The sequence below is a fragment of the Schistocerca serialis genome, chromosome 5 (genome assembly GCF_023864345.2).
Source record: "Schistocerca serialis cubense isolate TAMUIC-IGC-003099 chromosome 5, iqSchSeri2.2, whole genome shotgun sequence".
In the NCBI taxonomy this organism is placed as follows: Eukaryota; Metazoa; Arthropoda; class Insecta; order Orthoptera; family Acrididae; genus Schistocerca; species Schistocerca serialis.
The window spans coordinates 404,982,207-404,990,690 of NC_064642.1; the positions used below are offsets into that span (position 1 = coordinate 404,982,207).

The 8,484-nt window shown below is 42.7% G+C and overlaps 1 non-coding gene across 1 annotated transcript; it reads right to left on the reverse strand.

Annotated features, from left to right (window-relative positions):
• Positions 1 to 1,376: 1,376 nt before the first annotated feature.
• LOC126482855 (U2 spliceosomal RNA) lies at positions 1,377 to 1,567 on the reverse strand. The gene has a single exon (XR_007587705.1). It is a non-coding gene; the product is annotated as a U2 spliceosomal RNA (small nuclear RNA).
• Positions 1,568 to 8,484: the final 6,917 nt, after the last annotated feature.

Below are 8,484 nucleotides of genomic sequence, written 5' to 3' on the forward strand. Positions count from 1 at the left end.
AAGGACTATTTGTGTTTCATAAGAACGACATTTTCAGAATCCGTGTTAGCTGCTTGTCAGTTGATTGATTTCCTGGAGGTAAATCATAACGTTTGAGCACAGTACAATTATATTCCAAAATCCTACTGCAAATCGCCATCTGTGACATGCGTCTGTAATTGAGCGGATTACTTCAATTTCCTTCCTTAAGTGTTGGTGTGATCTGTGTAACTTTCCCATATTTTTGTGCGGATCTTTCATCGAGCGAGGGGTTGCATGTGATCGCTAAATATGGAGCTATATATCAGCATACTTTGAAACGAACCTAACTGGTATACAGTCTGGACTGGAAGACTTGCCTTTACTATGTGATTTGAGTTTCTTCGCTTTACGCACGATATCTACTCCTAAGTTACACATGTTGGCAGCAGTTCTTGATTCGAATTCTGGAAAATTCACTTCGTCTTCTTTGGTGAAGGAATTTCGAAAAACCGGATTTAGTAACTACCTTTTACTACACTGGCATTGGCAACATTGCCATGCATACTCTGCTTTAATATAAAAAATATTATGTCACCTTAAAAAAGTTTTATATTTTTGATATGTAAGCTATGATGTTAACGTGTCTTTCAAGTGTATCTTACGCTGAAACTGCTAAAATTTAAGAAAGCTTCAGCACTCAATGAATTCCCTATCAGATCCTTTCCCAAATTTATGTCTGAATGAGTCCCATTTTCACCATAATCTACCATAGATATCTTGAACCGAAGATGGTGCCCAGTGGTTGGAAGAAAGCACAAGTTGCTCCCATACACGAGAAGTATATTTGAAGTGAACCATAAAACGTGAAACCCATGTGTTGTAGATTCTTAGAAAATATTCTGAGCTCAAACCTAATGTGATATCTCCTCCATGCTAAACAGCATGGATTCTGAAAACTTCAGCCATGTGAGTAGGGGAATAAAGAGAGTTCTGGGACAGTTTTAATTGATTCAAGATGGCTGACACTCCCCTCACCTGTCCCAGTGCCCCCTAGTGTAGATGTGACAATGTTGCACTGATGACATCACTTTGATTTTTTTAGCTTTTCACAAAATAGACTGTAAATATGAAGAATAAATAAATAATTGAAGGTCAATGATGTGATGCCAGGAGGGTGGAGGCAAAGGGAGAGCGCCACGGATATGATTCATGAGATGGAGTGGTAATCAGACGTTTTTTTCGTTGTGGCGATATCTTTTAACGAAATTTCAAGATCTCACCCATACAGTGAGAGACGGTCATCGTAACAAAATCACCTGTATTACCGAATTTATGAAGTGATATGTAGTATTAACCTGATATTTACAATTTCTCTAGGCTACTATTTGGCTGCCTTAAGAGACTTCCTAGGTGATGAGACATTTGACAACCTAAAGAAAGTTCGAAAGTGAGGAGGCATCATGTTACAGAGTTAGAAAACGCTCTTGGCAATCCATCATGAATAAAAAATGAGTTTAATATTCCAGTCCTGTGATGCAGGACGTAACAGGGGTTAAGCTGATATGAACAGATCTTTTTACTAGATCATACAATACTTAGAGGAAGTATGGCCTGTGCCATACTATTGTACAAGATTTTCACACAAAGAATCAACAAGTAACAATACCTTACCGACGTGAAAACACGTGTATGCTGCGATTTCTCCTGTCTGTAAAACGCATGAAAGGAAGGAATCTACATTTTGGATGAGAAATTAAAAGTGTATGGAGAACAACATCCCCATCTCGGATTGGGTAAAGTGAATTTTTTAAACTGAGGAGTCGATGTCAGGGGTGGACCAACAGTTAAAACTCTACACCCAAGCTGTGCCTGCTTGTCTCGCCGTGTGCTAGGAGTTAGCAATGCTGGCCCATGGCCAGTGGCAGGTGTGGTACAAGCGCTTGGCTGACTGGACGCCTTGGCATCTTCTGTCACAACCAGCAGGTACAAAGACAGGTTCCAGCCATTCGACTCTTTAGGCACACAAATACACTTGGTAGACGTACAGGATTAGCCTGGCGGTGACAGGCCAGTATTTTCCGTCTTGAAATGTCGTATTCAAGTAAGATAATGAGTACTATACTCATAAAAAATATTGCATCATGTATTTCCCCTGCTTCTGTTGGCTAGGATGCGACTTGCGACTCATAATTAGGTATAAGTATATTTCATTCCCCAATACTGTTGCTGCATGACTCCTGTGTATAGGGAGCATGAATTTATTGCAGCACTGGGACAGTGGGCCACTGTCACTAATACTATTACCCATCTGTATGTCCCTCTCATCAGCAGATCGCTTGTAGATCGGCAGGGGGTAACTCCCCTGCACATCAGTGATAGTTTGCTGTCCTGTTATTATTGTCCATCTTTCCCATTTAGAGCTATTGGCTACATTGGCTGGAACAACTCTCTAGTGATAGAATAATAACGAAAATATCCTCTCTACATCCAGCAGTTATTGATAAGACAGGCTGGACCTACTCTTTAGTGTCAGATCAATGGCAACCACCCCTCCCCAACTCGCTGGCCTCACAGCCAGAGCGAGAAATTAGAATTTCCCTACAGATTTTTGAATTTCCCACCAATTCTTGAATTTTCTGCCAACAGGAGGGAGAGAGTTAGCGTGTGCTAGTATTCTGGGTCGGTCATCTTGGATTGTGATATCACAGTTAGGCTGTACCACTATTCCAAAGATGAGAGTACCCTATGTCTTTCCACACCAGTGATATGCAAATTGGTATTTTATAAATAATGAATATATTATTATTATTATTATGTCATCTGCAATGCAATGTGATTAGTATTTGAAATTAACAAGAAAATTCGAATTTACCACGAAAACTTGAATATCTCTCTAATTTTGAATTTCCTGCCAATTTTGAATTTCCCACCATTTTTCCAGATGGGAGAGGGATGGCGTACTTAGTGGATCAATTTAATTAATTAGTCAATTATTTTGATATAAAAATTATGCCAGTTTCAAGTCCTGGTCTGGACAACAGGTTTGATCTGCCCAAGGGGAGAGCCCAAGGATTTCTCAGAGGGGAGGGGGGTAATTAAGTGATCAGCTGATAATTAATTAATTACTTAATTAATTTGATGTCAAAAGTGTGATGTAATCAGGGTGACACTACCATATCTACACCAGATGAGGGATGGGGGGAGGATCATCATCTTGAACAAATTAAATCTGTCCGATAACTCTCTTTATGCTCCTAGTCATGCGAAACATGTGAAACGTAACTCACAGTTTTTTGCATGAAATCCTGAACTCCATGGATCAAGGCTCAGAGGTAGTTGTCGTATTTGTCGATTTCCAAAAAGCGTTTGACTCTGTACTTCAGCTACGGTTACTATCAAAATACGATCGTATGGTGTTCCAAGCAAAATTTGTGACTGGACCGAGGAGGTTTTGATAGAGTGGATTTAGATATTACCTTGGATTAAGCGTCATCAACAGAACTACAAATAAATTACAGTGTGCTCTAGGGAAGTGTGCTGGGACCCATGCTTTTACTATTGTATAGTAATGGCCTTGCAGACAATATTGTAATAACCTCAGACTTTTCACAGATGATGAAGTTAGCTGCAATATGTTACCATCTGAAAAAAAGACTGCACAGATATTCAGTTAGATATTGATATGATTTCAAAGTGGCGAAAAGATTGACAACTTGCTCTAAATGTTCAGAAACGTAAAACTGTGCAGTTCACAAAACGGGAAAGCAATGTGGCTTTCTATGGCTACTATATCAATGAGTCACAACTGGAGTTGGTGAACTCATACAAATACCTGGGTGTAACACGTTGTAATGATATGAAAGGGAATTATCACATAGGCTTAGTCATACATGGAACAAAGATCGTACTTCGATTCATTGGTATGATACTAAGGAAATACAATCAGTACACAACGGAAACGGCTTACGAACATTCGTGCGACTCATCCTACAGCATTGCTAAAGTGTGTGGAACCCATACCAAATAGGACCTACGGGGAATAATCAACAAAAAAGAGAAGGGCAGTACTAATGGTCACAGGTTTGTTTGACCAGTGGGAGAGTGTGATGGAGATGCTGATGAAACTGAACTGGCATATGCTTGAAGATGGGGGAAAACTATACCGAGAAAGCAAAGTTTGTAAGTTTTAAGAACCAGATTTAAATGACGGAACTAGGAATATACTACAACCTCCTGTTGGCTGTCCCATTGGGATCAAGAAACAGTTTAGATTGATTACAGCACCCACTGAGGCGTTAAAAGAATCATTCTTTCCACACTCTGTACGTGAATGGAACAATGAGAAGTACCCTCTGCCATAGAATTCATTGTGGTTTGCAGTGTGGTTATAGATGTAGAACTATTGTTCTGAAGAAAATTGTTTTTATGTTTTACGTTACATGTAGAGGATGTGCAAGGAGTGGAAGAAAAAGCTATGTACAACTCATGTTACCTCTATAAGGTGAGTCAGAACTAACCGACAAAATTTCAAATTTTTTTCAGGAACGTGTTCTGAGTATTTCGGTATAAGGACCTGTGATCTGCGGTGGGTAGTTACAAAGTAATAACGTAATTATGATTTAATAGGCTGTAACGTACAATCACCAAAACTTAATAACACGAAATAATCAGCTTTTTCGTGGGCGCCTATGTGCACATGAGAAACCGCTGTTGAGGCGTTGCCATCGCTGCGGGAACAGTTGAGCATACCGTCGTCGTGCCGTTTTTCGATTGCTCCCAGTGAACCCACAGACGAGACGCGTATCAGATGATTTTTCATCAGTTAACTTATACATACTGTTTGGTATCAGTGTTAATGTACGACTAATACTACTGGTAAAACCGACCTGAGACTGAACCAAGCAATACTGAATGCAGACGTTGAGGGTCAAGAGAAAAGAAGCAAGTACCGTGACTAAACGGAGCAGGTTTGTTTCCAGACAAGATACACAGCACATACCGTCGACATTTTCATTGTTGTGCATATGTTTTAAATGTAATACCGATGCAAGGGATAACAAATCAAAGAAATGTAACTACTCTGCAATGAATAACTGGAGACCACAGTTCCGTCATATCAAAATTATCGGAAAATATTGTTGTAAAGCTCTGATTCACCCTGTATACATGTAAAATGGCCTTTTTGTTAGAATGACAAAACATGTTATGCACGTTACATGTACTGTATGCTGATCCATGGCAATAGAGAAATGTTTCATTTTGAAGTATGCTTTGTACAGTAGAAGAGGTACGATTTTTAATATCCATGTTTATAATTTGGTTTTAGTGTTTTATATCACGTTTTCTGAAGATATGGTCTTAAGTAAAAATAAATTATCATTGATCTAACAGAAAATAAAAAAAGAACTATAATCACTTCCAGTTGTAAAAATTTAGGCATTACAGTTCTGGTTTGAGCATCTCCAGTCCTCTTCATCGACACTCCATCTAAGGTGCCCATTGACAATCTAACGTGTCCGCCGACCAGTCTGTCTGAGTGTCGACACATGTGACTGCTTGGTGGACCCTTTAAGGGTATTCTGAGGCAGGCCCATGGCTCTTCTAGCTGTCGGGTAACTCATAGAGATGGGATAGGGGGATTACTGGACCCTTCCTCAATCTTTTCTGGGGACAAATTTCACTGGGTGCAGTTTACAGGATATCCCCTTTCCCACATGCAGTGTTGCGTGTTCCCCCCCCCCTCCCCCCGTCAAAGCCACCTCTCAAGGCCATCCATTCCCCCCATTCCCCCTCTCCCTCAACAATGCTGAGGTCACTTCTTAAGGTCCGAACTGCCTCTGTGGCAAATATTCCTACTTTGCACATTGGGCGAGTAGGTTCTGCCTGTTCCCCTTTTATCGTAGTACTGTGAGAGCTTCCTTGTTTGTCCTAGGAGCGCGAGAGTCATTGTGTACAGCACATCGTAGTTTGTCTTCCAGCATCTCTTGTTTTTTGTCTCGATTCTGATGTGACACTGTCTTGTGCCATGATGTCGTCCATGGCTCCCAGCAACATTCCACACACAGGTACCACCAGTTTTAGTTGTGACGAGTTCATACAGCATATGAAGCCAAGTTTGCTAGAAATTCATGAATGGTTTGTAGTTACGATCGAGGAAACGTCAGAACAGATTCAAATATCTTACTTCGTTTCTGAGTCATGTTTGATTTATGTCAAGTTTCTAGACGCACTTCAGACTGACAGGCTCTTTTTGTGTCACGGTCAATATGTCCCTTTTACTCGTCATGATGGCTCCAATAGTATGGTTGTTCTGGCGAACACGGAAGGTGTTTAACCCTCCACCTGGAGTCCAAAGTTGATGACAGTTTCCTCAAGATCACCCTGCTTCCGTTTGGGCACAGACGGAATATACGGCGGGAACGGTCGTCCGCTCAACGTCGTTTACATGTTTATAGTGGAGTTCGATCTGTGGACATGGTGGTCAAACGGAATATCCCCTTTCATTTACAAGTGTGTGGATACTCGGTACAGACAATTTACACAAGAAAAGAAGGGGCCTGTTTTAAATGTAATGAGAGTGGATACCTCCACATAAAGTGTCTGTGTCGTGTCACTGTTCTTAAAATCCACATGGTAAACGGCTAATTTTAGCGGACCTGGTTCTCCAAGTGATGACCATTGTGTTTAACCAAGTTACGGTGGCGCAACGAGAGTCATTGCATGCTGGTTCCAGCGCATCTCTGCCGTTAACCACGCGTAGCGACTTTGCCACTGTAGCCTCCACCCCGCCACCCGCTCCATTTCAAAACAAGCGGAGACGGATGCAAGATGGTGAGGCGTCAGAGGATTTCTCTTTCCTTCTAATCTCTGCTGAAAAGAATCCATTAGAGGAGGCCTGCTCCCTCCCTGAGTTCAGACTGGATGATAACATCTCAGTTGCTGTTCAAGATTCTAAAGCGCCCAGCACCCCGTCCGATGTGTTTCCTGAGACCGAGACCGCCTCTTCGGAATCACGTGGGGATAGACCTGTTTCGGAGCTCCGCACTACATCGACAGACGTGTCGGGCATCCCTGAGTCTGTAACGTACTGTATCCTTCCTCTGCGGCCACAGATGGGGAGAGCATGTCAGTGCAACATGTGGTGACAGTAACAGACGTACCGTCAGTTTTCGTTTCCGTTGATTCTCAGGAGCCACACCTCCTACCTGTGGAAGAGTGGGTGTATCCTCTGCAACTGATACTGAATTTTCGCAGGACACTCCCCACGTAGTCCACACGGCAGCCGCCTTCCCGCAAAGCTGCAACAAACGGCGTTTTCAAACTGAGCGCGCGTCATCGCAAAAAAAGAAAACAACAGAAAGAGGGTGGATGAGAGGTGTCTACCTCTTCACACCAGATCCATCTGTTGACTCTGCCATGGACTGTGATACACGACTTCAAAGGTCATTTGCAAGTGATCAGCTGCATAGTTCTGGTATTAAATAGATGCAGACCTATACCTTTCTTAACTTTAATGTGAACAGAATTACACTACTGGCAATTAAAATTGCTACACCACGAAGATGACGTGCTACAGACGCGAAATTTAACCGACAGGAAGAAGATGCTGTGATATGCAAATGATTAGCTTTTCAGAGCATTCACACAAGGTTGGCGCCCGTGGCGACACCTACAAAGTGCTGACATGAGGAAAGTTTCCAACCGATTTCTCATACACAAACAGCAGTTGACCGGCGTTGCCTGGTGAAACGTTGTTATGGTGTCTCATGTAAGGAGGAGAAATGCGTACCATCACGTTCCCGACTTTGATAAAGGTTGGACTGTAGCCTATGGCGATTGCGGTTTATCGTATCGCGACATTGTTGCTCGTGTTGGTCGAGATCCAAAGACTGTTGGCAGAATATGGAATCGGTGGGTTCAGGAGGGTAATACGAAACGCCATGCTGGATCCCAACGGCCTCGTATCACTAGCAGTCGATATGACAGGCATCTTATCCACATGGCTGTAACGGATCGTGCAGCCACGTCCCGATGCCACCTCAACAGATGACGACGTTTGAAAGACAAAAACCATCTGCACGAACAGTTCGACGACGTTTGCACCAGCATGGACTATCAGCTCGGAGACCATGGCTGCGCTCACCCTTGGCGCTGCATCACAGACTGGAGCGACTGTGATGGTGTACTCAACGACGAACCTGGGTCCACGAATGATGGTCGCATTCGTGTTTGGCGACATTGCGGTGAACGCACATTGGAAGCGTGTATTCGTCATCGCCATACTGGCGTATCACCCGGCGTGATGGTATAGGGTCCATTGGTTATACGTCTTGGTCACCTCTTGTTCGCATTGACGGCACTTTGAACAGTGGACGTTACATTTCAGATGTGTTACGACCCGTGACTCTATCCTTCATTCGATCCCTGAGAAACCCTACATTTCAGCAGGATAATGCACGACAGCATGTTGCAGGTCCTGTACGGGCCTTTCTGGATACAGAAAATGTTCGACTGCTGCCCTGG